Source organism: Perca fluviatilis, chromosome 12, assembly GCF_010015445.1.
Source record: "Perca fluviatilis chromosome 12, GENO_Pfluv_1.0, whole genome shotgun sequence".
NCBI lineage: Eukaryota > Metazoa > Chordata > Actinopteri > Perciformes > Percidae > Perca > Perca fluviatilis.
In genome coordinates, this window is record NC_053123.1 from 13157434 (window position 1) to 13169933 (window position 12500).

A 12500-nucleotide genomic window follows, 5' to 3' on the forward strand; every position below is an offset into this window, starting at 1 on the left:
TATGAGAATGTCAATTTAACGCACTGAGGAGTTCAATCAGTTCAGTTATTTTTTCAATGCCTTATTTTGCAACATTTGCTAGACCCCCTCCCTTCATTAGCTATGTCTTCATCTCTGTTTTTCATTTGGTTGCATTTGATTGTTCTTTTTGTCAGCAGATGAAACCCAATATGAAATCCACATAACTATCGGAGGACAATTTACTCTGCTTCATTAAAAAATGCACAATAACAAACCCACTGACCTCAAAAATGTATAAAATGCGATTCAATGAGACCTAAAAGAACACACCCTTCATCAGAGTTCCCTGGCCTACAGTAACAAGCATAATGCCTTAATATCATGAACTTCAGAGCAGTATTAAATCTGTATTGATATGGACTGCAGCTAAATACAGTATGACAGCCAAATGTGATAGACTTAGCTAAAAGTCATTATGGGGATGTTTAGACCCTGTAGGTGAAAGGAGGGGTTGGCATATGGAAATTCCCATAGATCAGCTCATACAAGCACATATACATTAAGTAGACAGTTAAAGTTAATTCTCTAAACTGTTCCTCATTTTTTTGCCAGTGGCAGCAGGCATCCACCCATACCTGCCAGTCAGTCTCTTTTCATTTATGCTTGTGTTGGTATTCTTTAGACCTTACTGTGTAAGCACAGTGTGTGTTAATGACTAAGAACATTTCAGGTGATTAGTTTCTTATGGGAAATGGGCTTTTCATTATTGGTCATTACTTGAAAAACAATAGTCACGTCTCTGGCAGCACAATCATACTGACAAATGTGCTTTAGTCTTTTGTAAGGAGTAGATTATTACTGCATGGTTAGTATGTGGTAGGCCAATTTTTCCACCTAGAGTGGAAGGCCAATTCCCAAGCATTGCAGTCTTTGTCATTCCTAATTCTGTTGTCGGCCTCAGGAGGGCTGCAGTGTAACATTTGGAAGCTTCACAATATCTCCAAGATCCCAAACCACTTCATGTGGAGTCCTGGACCAACCAGTAGCAGTCGCTAAATTCAACGGGCCGAGCCACAAAGGGACCGCTACTGGGAGATGAACCCTACAATCTATGTAGTTACTGTAGACCCACCCGGTTTCAAGATTAAAAACACACGTAAATATTATCTAACAGTGTGTAAATTATTGTTATTGAATGTCAGCTAATGCTTGGGATAAATCTAACTTTAAGGACCCCCTTGAAAATGAGATGGTACATCTCAAGGGGCTATCCAAAAGAAAGAAAGAAAGAAAGAAAGAAAGAAAGAAAGAAAGAAAGAAAGAAAGAACTTTAGTGGCCACCATGTGAATGACCCACATATTTAGGTGTCAAATCCCAATATAAAGAAACTACCCTATACTTTCGATATTCTTTATGTACATGTATGCTAAACCTTCCGGCTACCATCTTTGTTTGGATTTTGGAAAGCCGGATCCTTAGTGACTTAAATGTAAGGGTTACACATGAGAGGCACAAACTGGGGCTACACTAAACCAGGTTAGTGCACTGAAAAGACTAAACAAATGCCAACTTTTAGCACTTTTGTTGTTGTTAAGTTTTACTGTACCATTAAATGGACACTGTTTAATGGACACTGTTAACCAGCGTTAAACATTGTTTTTACATTGTTAAACACGTCTCTTTTTTTTCACCGTTTCATTGATTTGATCCCATTCATTATTTTCATTATGAAGTATAGAGCCTAATAAGTCTCTTTCTCTGCATCGTTCTGCGTCTTTCCGTCACGTCATTCAGTATAATTTCCCATGGATTGTGTGGGAAACGGCTTTTCGCCATCAGTGTTTAACACTGTAATGTCTATTCATTACGCAGGTTGATAATAACTTCCTGCCCGATTAAGTAATGGGCTAATCAGTGGCAAGGCTTCTCGGCCAGGAAGCAAACCAGTGAAGAAGATGAATGAGGTTAGAGGGTGGTTTGTGGGCTCTTCCTCGGTACTTAATTTCTGATGACAATTAAATCAGCAGCATGTGGATCCAAGGGTCTCTGTCATCCTGGTTTTGGTAATTCTAAAAGGAAAGTCTGTTTTCCATTGCAATCTCATTCTCCTCTCCTGTCTTTTTATTAAATATATATTCAATCTGATGATTCATAAACAACATATGCTCCAAATACTTGCTATACAAATGAAATTGTACATGTTAGTACTGGATCGTAATCCTGATATTGTTTGACTCGATTTGCTGATAGATGATGATTTTTCCCAATATTTGATAGCTTTAGCCATTTATACTGCAGTCTTAAGGTCTCACTCTGAATAAAATATAATTTTGGCCCCATATAACAGCTAACCAAGCTATTGCTCTAATCCTGTCATAAACACATATAATCCCTCCGCTTCCAGGCCATAAACTATTTCCAAAGTTGATCAATACACTGCTTTATCCCTAAAAAAAGCCAATTACTTTATCCTTGGCTCAACTTGCCAAATCCAAGCAAGATCTTAAACACATGTTACTCACTCTGGCCGCCTGCCTGTTCGCATGTGTGCGTGCACAACACCTCAAATCCTGCTGTTTTCCAGCCAACCAAGCAGCAAGTATATCAAACTCACCAGCTTAGAGCCGCTGATTCTCCAACTATTACAGAATGTAGATCATTTTCTGTAAACTAAAGTACTGTGTATTTGTAACAACTTCCCACTGCATCAGGCCTGCACATGTCAGTACCAAGTGTACATCTTCACGCTAACTAAATCAATCAAAAACTATCTTTAACAGTAGCAAATATAAATGTACCTTGCTATCTATAGACGCAAGATACATAAAGAAGTTAACTAGCAAAAGGTGCCACAATAATAATTAAATAAATGCTGGGATATTATGATTATGACTAAAATGAATGATCTGAATTAATAAGGTAATAACATTTCAAACCTGTGGGTTTGTAGATAAAAAACAGAGCAGAAAACCACTAACGTGGATTTCCCCGCTATCAAGTCTCTGCAGTCTCTCATTTAAACCTCTTGGTAAACAGGTCCAGAGGGCGGGTCTAGAGGGGCGGCCCAGGGTGCCACCCGCCCCCCTTCCCCTGAAATATAATTTTTCCCCTCCCTGGTGCCCCCCCAATCCATTGGATTGAGCGCAGTCAATCTGACAAATGTGATTTCCGTTGCATCAGAGTACTGGCACTTTGCTGCCTGTTCTGCCAATGGCTGCCTTTCCATTTGGTAAATGGATAAATACTTTAAACACACATTGTATGGCAACTGTGTACTTTGTTGAAATTTTGAGGCCAGTTTAGAAGTAGAAACATATTGAACTCACTGTAGAGCACTTGTTCCATTAAGAAATAAATTGTGTATTGCACTTTATTTCTGTTCTGTTTCCTATTATATGAAAACTGTGTAAAGCAAGGTTTTCTTGGTTCAAGTCTGAGGCAAGTTTATTGTAAGTGTATTGCACTTTACTTTTATACAGTAAAAAAAATCTTCCCAGCCCTTGTCATATGACTAATTAATGTTTCCACATATCCAAGTGTTTGACTTAAGAGCCCATAGAAAATGTGTATTGTATTTGGATATACAATTTGTTGAGAGAAAAAAAAAACACAAGTTAAATTAATAATGAATGTGATGTGTTTTATTTAGCAAAATGTCATTGTGTTTTTCTGTCCTATGCAATATTTCCTTTATTTCTAAGCAGACTTTCTATGCTGTATTCTGATTAAATCCACTGGGCCCCCCCTGACTAATTATTGGTCCCCCCCTGTGCCACCCCACTTAAAAAATCCTGGAATCGCCCCTAACAGGTCTCTCCAACAAGGTTCATTTTACCATGTATTTTTTATTTAAACACTGGATGGTTGTGCCTCTGATTCTATCTACTTTTTTATGTTTCATGTCAGGTTTTTCACTCAAGTAGGTCCACGATAAAGACCTCACCAAAACACCCACCACAAAGTGAACATAATTGTGAATTGTGAGTTATGAGGATATTATAATCAGAGAAACTCTTCTTACAATAGTCTATAATCATCCCAAAAAAACAATTTCATTCAGTATAATACTATGTCATTAACTGTACAGTGTCCATAATCATCTGCCTTTGCTTCTAATAATCTGAGAAGCGCACACCTCACCTGAATTTTATGCTCTGACTTTGAATAATCATTCCAAGTGTGTGTTCAAGAATTTGGCCAATCCACTTTTAAGTCATTATAAGTACCCTACTGTCTTTTTTTCAAGAAGTGAATTATGAAGGAGGAATGTGCTGCTGGCATTTTGTCTCCTTTCTATGATTTGGAGGCAGCTGGAGAGTAAATAGAAGGGTGGCGGCAGCGCTGTCAGTCAAATTAGACCAACCGCTTTCACCTTCTGCTGAATCAGACTGTGACTGTATCTCAAAAAATCTCATCAGAGGAAAATATCTAAAAACAAAAAGACAACACTATGTTTGCAGTGCACATTAATCATTATTATCACATTGTTGCAGTTCAGGCTCACACAGTGCCCTGCTGACGTGCTTGCAAATGTTCGTTTCCATTCTCCTTGCATGTCTTGTCAGTGCTAAAGGAAGTCAAACTCACTAAACAAAGTGGCCATCAAGGCTCAGCTTTCAGGAACTAAATGAGCCAGAAAAAGATAAGTCTAATTTGCAACATGATGACCGTCTTAGTTTGATGTGAAAATACACCCATGATTAAAGTGATTTCCAACTTTGGAGACAGGCACAAACCTCAGACGACAGCTGGCCCTCGTCTGCCGACTAAATATCCATTTAGTCCGACTCCATCCAACTGCAGAATCGTGGTTTAACAGTGTAAACTGTATTTTCGCAGGAGTGTCAAAACATGCTTGGCAGCAACTTGAATTTCCACCGACAAATCAGAGTAGTTACTACAATAACTGGGCCACACAAAGAGTTGATGGCTCACATGTCACCTACAGTTGAAAGACTGCGATTCACTCATGGAAAAACTTCATGTAAAATACTTAATTCCTTAAATAATGTGCAGATGTTTTCTAAGCAGCAGAAAATCACATATCCAATAATATCAATGTTGAGTTACATACATGAGCAGAGCACTACATGAAATGTGTGTGTTTGTGTGCGTGCACATCTGTGTATGATGTTTCTTCATCTCTCTTCATCTTTTGATTGCTTTAATTACAGACTTACTGTCAGCTTCCCACTCTGCGTGCAGGAAAAACTAACTCTTAGGGCACATGAAAAGAAGTCACACACACACACACACACTCTTGTAAACACACACCTATCCCAGCTCCAGTCAGTCAGTAGGTTCTTTGATTCTCTGCCTGCCGGTGATCCGTCTTTCATCGTCTCCTCTCCCTGATCCCTTGTTCCCCTCTTTAGCTCTGCTGGGGCAGAACATCTCTCTGTCTCTGTCTCTGTTTATTTTACAGTGGCTGTAGGTGGGAAGCCTAATCTGCAACCAGGAATCCGTCTGCATGCGTCTTATTGCGTCTTATTGCTGCCCTCTAACCTGCAATAATAGGATAGCAGAACCATGAATTCCTATCAACTAAAAAGTTAGGATTTATATGTTTCCTGAGTCAATAGGATGAAAATGTTTCTGGACAATACAGAACAGTACCAGACCATTAAAGAATGTACAAAACCCTTGAAATCAACAGTGGACAAGCCTTTTGGGAACATCGTGTGGTTACCAAACAAGAATACTGCCACAGCTCTAATATAAATGACCTTAACTCCAAGTTAAAACATAGATTTTTCAGTCAAATAAATCAGCATTGGATCCGCATCCTTCATTTCTGTTTGTTTCCAGTTGTCAGCTTTGCAACAATAAACCGTAGGTGTGCGTTTTCACCCTTTGTGGGGAGTTCTTAAAACAAATCGGAGGGCTCTTGGAGTCTTTCTTGCGGGGTAATTCTAGTCGTCTGAGCAGCAGCTATAGTCATGATGGATGCAGGAATCTTCAAAGCGCAAATCCTCATCAATCCGTTGGATAAGTAAAGACTCAAGAATTTAAGCAGTTATTTCAAGGGATGAAAGTTGCAGACCAACAAAAGCATTCACGCCTGCTTCTCATGTGTATTTTCAACCTGCCAACACCGGGAGGCCGTCATACACATCACACCCCAGATACTACACCCATCTGCATAGGTGCCCCGACCGACAACACAATCCCTCACCGGCTTCCCACCTGCCAATTAATTGTCTCAGCAACCAAGCCAGAAACACCACAGTTTGGTGTACAAGAGCTGTTCTTTTTAAGCACCAGCCAACTCTCGTGTATTTTTGTGCATCATATTAACTCTGATTTTCAAGACCTCACTCAGTATTTCTGCTTTTCCACAATGTAAGAAATGAAGTGCCAGATCTACCACCACATACTCTGTATAGAAGACATTGACTGAAGTAGGTTCCCAATACAGAGAACTCTATTGTAGACACAAATTAGACCACAAACCCCAATTGCATTAAACCTGCTCCCTTGGGCCTGCATGGAGAGGTTTCAACTGTTGATTTAGTATCGGTTTGTTAAAACTGTCTGCGCTGTGCATGGGGGATATAATAATGGTGAGAGTAAAACCCACGATTGGAAAAGTTTTTTTCTTCTTCCTTGTATGTTGCTTTGCTGAGATTATTGCATGTAAATTAAAATATAATGAAATGCAGCTACCTCCTCGTTTTACCATGAACCTCCTGGAGGCCCTTCGGGGAGTCCTGAAGTCTATATTACTTGGTTGTCTGTCCTGGTGACTGTGAGGTATGCAGCAGTAATTAGTGTATATTGTCAGATTAAGCCTTTTATTGCTCTTTTAAGAACATCACTTTTAGCTGCACACACTATCAGTGCGCATGCAGAACCTCAGCATACTGATAGTTCAATTTATAGCTTGTATTTTATCAGTGGATTGTTTCTTTGCTCATTTCTGAACAGCTGTCAGGGTAAAATACAACTGATAGAGCTAAAAAGCCTTCTGAATATACTGTACTGTACATCAACACTTCTTGTCCAGTGCTTTTAGTAATCTCAGACATTATGAATACAATTAAAGGAACATGCCGACTTATTGGGACTTTAGCTTATTCACCGTATCCCCCAGAGTTAGATAAGTCCATACATACCCTTCTCATCTCCGTGCGTGTCGTAACTCTGTCTGACGCACCCACCACTAGCCTAGCTTAGCACAGATTCTGAAGGTAACCGGCTCCATCTAGCCTACTGCTCCCAACAAGTGACAAAATAATGCCAACATGTTCCTATTTACATGTTGTGATTTGTATAGTCACAGCGTGTACAAATAACAAGGTCACATGAGACACAGCCATCTTCTAACTGTATACAAACTGGGAACTATATTCTCAGAAGGCGAAGCACTGCTACTTGAGCGGAGTGATTAGCGCAACACCTGAAAAGCACCGTTGTACTCTCTGCTCCTCACCACGAGGCTTCTTGTGTACCGCGAGCAAATCACTCCGCCCAAGTAGCAGAAGTTGCAGTGCTTCGCCTTTCTGAGAATATAGTTCCCAGTATGTATACAGCTAGAAGATGGCTGTGTCTCATGTGACCTTATTATTTGTACACACTGTGACAATACAAATCACAACATGTAATGTGAAAATGTTGGCGTTATTTTGTCACTTATTGGGAGCAGTAGGCTAGTTGGAGCCGGTTACCTCCAGGATCTGGGCTAAGCGAGGCTAGCGCTGGAGCCGTCAGACAGAGTTACGACACGCACGGAGATGAGAAGGGTATGTATGGATTTATCTAACTCTGGGGAATACGGTGAATAAGCTAAAGTCCCAATAAGTCGGCGTGTTCCTTTAAGTGCAACACTATCTTTTCACTTGAGTACTCTAAAACTGAGGAAGAAGTATTTGAAAGAAGTCTCTTTGTACTTTTTCCAGAAGTCATAAAAAAAACCATAAAAATAAATGTCAAAGGAAGAGGAAGTTGACACTGACATTTTATTTTATTTAGATGTATCTCCTACTGGATTGCTAGATTATCACTATACATCTACATCTGTTACATTCACATAGATCATTATTACAATCCTATACATTATACAAAATGTAAAGGATTCTTGCACATGTTCGTGGTTCTGCTAAGGCAGTTTGGATAAAAGCCTCCACCAAACCATAAATTCAAATTAGGAACCTAATGAGCTGAAAAAACTTCACTTCCAAACGTAAACTCTTTCTGATGTGTTTAGTAGAATTATCTTTTAGATGTTGTTAGCATTATGAAACATTCAACCCTAACATGCCTCCTGAGCTCTATAAATTTCTTGACGGGGGAATAATTATGCTGTATGGATTGGAATCAGCTGTGACATAAATCTCAACAATAACTTTCACAGAGAAAAGAAATACAAGAATCCCTTCCCTTTCTATGACATCACTCCAAAATAAATAGGGTCATTGTGTGAATTATAGTACTGAGCAGTATTAAGCGACAGAGCGGCGAGTAAATCAACAAATTATCTATTCACTTCATTCTAGCATGGGATGATCATGACTACAGGCGCTGGCTTTGTTACTTTTTCTGCCTTCATCCCTTTAATCCTCAGAAACCATATTAACTTCTTTTGAAGATGAGTTACACTCCCTCAACTGTTTCTTCTCGGTGTCTCCTTCGCCTTTCTACCTGTGAACATGAAAGATTCAATGGCAGCGGAGACGCGCTGCGCTGGGGGCTGCAGGGGGAGAGAGAGAGAGAGAGACACAGATAGAGAGATAGAAAGAGGGAGAGAAAGAGAAGAGGGGGTAGAGACGGATTGATTTCCACCTCCAGCAGCTACAGTTCAAAGCCAGCCAGCAGACTTCAGAGGCTCGGCAGGACCCGGCATGTCCCCAGCCGGGCCGAGCTGCCTGTCTGCGGGCAGGACTTCCCCCAGGGGCCCCGGGGCCCGGGACAGTCAGGCGGCACCAAGAAAACAATTATGCAGACAGAGAAGAAAAGTGTGCAAGGTCACACACTTGCTCAAACACACAGCCACAAATAGACAGTGTCATAGGCAAACTTCCCCAACGCATACACATACTCATACAGGACTGATTTGGCTTATCAGCATTAAAATGATTTATCATCCAGATAATATAAAAACCCAAACACTTTTGCAACTGAATGTTCTTCTACTCTTTTCACACTAATCCAAATCATCACTAGAGAATAAAGTTTACATCTGCAGCACGTTAGGAATTCAAAAATCACAACCTTGTCAAAAAGCAATCCAGGCCTAAAGTGTGAAGCTGGTGATGTTTGAAACAATCTCGTTTGTCTTCCACCTTGGGCTACAACCTTTGCACCAACACGCACAGTACCTTTCACAATGTATTGGGGGATATGCCTGTTTCACCCAGACTGTATTTAAACATGCATTTCATGTAGATGAAATTCATGCAAATAATACCATTGGAAATATATTCATACATAACTGATGCACTTGACAACAAACATATCTGGCTTTAGCCTAAGAGATGTATACTTTGACCAGTCTGAATCAGTCTGTCAAATAAATAAGATGTCACATCTTTTGTTATGACATGCATCAGCAGTGTTTCTGTTCAACCCTTACATTTCCTATGACAAAAAAAGAATAACAATTCATACGTAGCCTATTTTTTTTTATGTAAAATCACAGTAAAGCACATGTTTGTTTGCCATAATAAGAGTTGCTCAGGAATTTCCCCCAAGTCTTGCAGCAATCCGTCCTTGCATTCCTGAGAGTCTTACCTGAAGCTCAGAGAGGGGGGCACGCTGCTCTGGTTCCTCAGCGGCACTGCGAGCTCTGCTGGCGGGGCGATCAGTCCTTGGTGGTCGGTGATCAATATCTAGCGTGGTGTCGGATAAGCATCGCCAAGGGACTGGCTGTCTGCGAGTTTTTACTCCACTCAGTCCAAGTTGTGTCTCAGCCTCCACTTTGGTGCATGTCGGTGTGTCTGAAGGCTCCTCCTTGATGAGAAAAAAGTGAGAGGTTTTCTCCGCCCTGAATGAGAGACAGATTAACATGTCCCAGGTAGACTCTGGGCAATTAACGTGCTGCAGGCTACGACTCAACTCCGCCATCTAGTGTTTCAAGTCAAGTTTCAAAGTATTTATCGTCGTATTCGTTGGCAATGAAAATCTAGGATCTTAGGCTGTTTCCAACAATGCTCATTAAATATGTAAACAAAAAAAAAGATTTTAAATTAAGTCAAATGTATTTTTATTTATTTTATTTAACCTTTATCTGACCAGGAAACAACCTCATTGAGATAAAAAAAAAAAATCTTTTTCAAGAGTGTCCTGGCAGCAGTACAGTCACACGAACACAAAGTACACAAAAACAGTTAAAACATAAAACTATTTCCTAAAGTCATAAATACATCAAGCAAAACATCTACAGCCAGATGTGTCTGTTCTCCAAGTCATTTAGCATCCTCTTCAAAGCGACCAATAAGACCAGCTCATTAAGTTTCAAGGTTTTAAAAGAGAAAGAGAATCAAAGACATAAAATAGTGCATAATATACGGAGATGTAAACAGGTGTAAAAGTAGAAAGGTAAAGTGGCAATATAACGTCAGTGATCATCATAAGGAAAACAACAACCAAGGTTAACACAAATCAGTTTTACTTTGCATTTACTGTATACCTCTATAATAATATATGCAAAATAAATTTTATTGAACATATGGGCACTGATCTATATCACCAAACGTGACGTGTTAAAGGTGTATTAGCTCACAAAAGCAGTATTTCTAGGACATGTATACACTAAAACTAATATAATTTTGTATATGGTATTCTTATATCTGTGTGTTTATATAGGCTACATGCAGCCTTACATATTAGGGCTACAACTAACTCATATTTTCATTATCGATTTGTTTTTTGCCAAATGTGTTCTCAATTAATTGATTAATAGTTTGTCACAAGTTTCTAGGGTCAAATTGACATCTTCAAAATTGCTCATTCGTTTAGTCAAACAATAAAATTAGTTAAAATCCAAAGATATCAATTATGCTGTCACATAAGACAAAAAAGTAGCAAAAACCTCAATGAATCACTGAAACCAGTTCATTTTATACATGATGAATGTAGTGTTTGCAATGCATATTACAATAACACACTTTAAAGGGGTGATAGAATGATTATATAGGGTATTTCACACTGTTCCTTAAGGTCTCCTAATGGGGTATGTAACATTGGTTGGGCTGAAAATTGCCCACTTGCTATTTTACGGGCCCTTAACTACCCTGTGAATATGGCCCTATTTGTAACAAGAGTTTTTCTTCCAAATATTTTATGCTCATGTATATTTAGATGAGCTGCGTGGTGATTGGTTGAGCAACCACTCACACATACATTGGAGACGAGACGTTATACATTGTTTGTCTGCTATTTCGTTATTAAATTCACTTCTGAGACTTTTTTATGCTAGAAATCAACTATATAAGGCTCAAACATGGGCCGTTTTACGAAAATTGATGGCTAATTGCAAATTTGGTAAGACGGATTTCATAAGCTCCAGACAGTCTGATGAGAAAGCTGGAGCCTGCTTGGCTCCATACCCAGGAGAAAGTCACCGTTTCTGGGTTACTGGACTACCAGGGCTCGGGGCTCTGCGGAGCTGGCCAGCTGCCGGCATAACTAGAGTATATTTACAGTTTGAATTTCATCACGCCACTTATATTACAGCTTCCCCAAGGTCTTATAAAGCTAACAGTCATGTCCAATTTCAATCTAATGCATTTTTGTGAATATGAGGGGTTTTGTTAGCTGCTAGTGTCCCTTCAATCTTATGGGTAAAGTCCACTGCTAGTTCGCTACACTTTCGGCATAACTATAGTATATTTACAGTTTGAATTTCGTCACACCACTTATATTACAGCTACCCCAAGGTCTTATAAAGCTAACAGTTGTGTCTGATTTAATTTAATGCATTTTTGTGAATATGAGGGGTTTTGTTAGCTGCTAGTGTCCCTTCAATCTTATGGGTAAAGCTCGCTGCTAGTTAGCTACACTTTCAGCATAACTATAGTATATTTACAGTTTGAATTTCGTCACACCACTTATATTACAGCTACCCCAAGGTCTTACAAAGCTAACAGTTGTGTCCATTTTTAATTTAATGCATTTTTGTGAATTTCAGAGGTCTAGGAGGAGGCTAGCTAGCTCTCATTGATAAGAGCTCCATCCAGCCATGGGCTCTATCGATGAGACTCGTGGACAAGAGGGGAGCTGCAGGCCCTGGAGCTCTGTCAGGGCCGCAGCGTTTGGTAGTCCAGTAACCCAGAAACGGTGACTTTACGCGGGTATCGAGCACCGCGGGCTGCCGGCCGTGACGGAGCTCCATCTAGCTCACATCAGGCTGGGGTCTGTGAAGGAGAACAGGCCGGGCGGCGAGGCAGTAACCCAGGCAGAACCGGCTGCTGAATTCCGACACACAGTCGGATAAAATTTGCAATTAGCCATCAATTTTCGTACACATTCACTTACATACTTATTACCACCACCACCGCTAATGATTTCAACTTCTACTGTTAATACTACTACAATTTCA

At 39.9% G+C, this 12500-nt stretch overlaps 1 protein-coding gene across 1 annotated transcript in view; it reads right to left on the reverse strand.

Annotated features, from left to right (window-relative positions):
* Window positions 1-9903, reverse strand: part of edar (ectodysplasin A receptor) — a 38336-nt gene extending 28433 nt beyond the window's left edge. Inside the window, exon 1 of the mRNA XM_039818966.1 lies at window positions 9692-9903. The gene's annotated coding sequence lies outside the window, so the exon portion shown is untranslated. The remainder of the gene's footprint in view (window positions 1-9691) is intronic.
* Between the last annotated feature and the right edge of the window lie 2597 nt (window positions 9904-12500).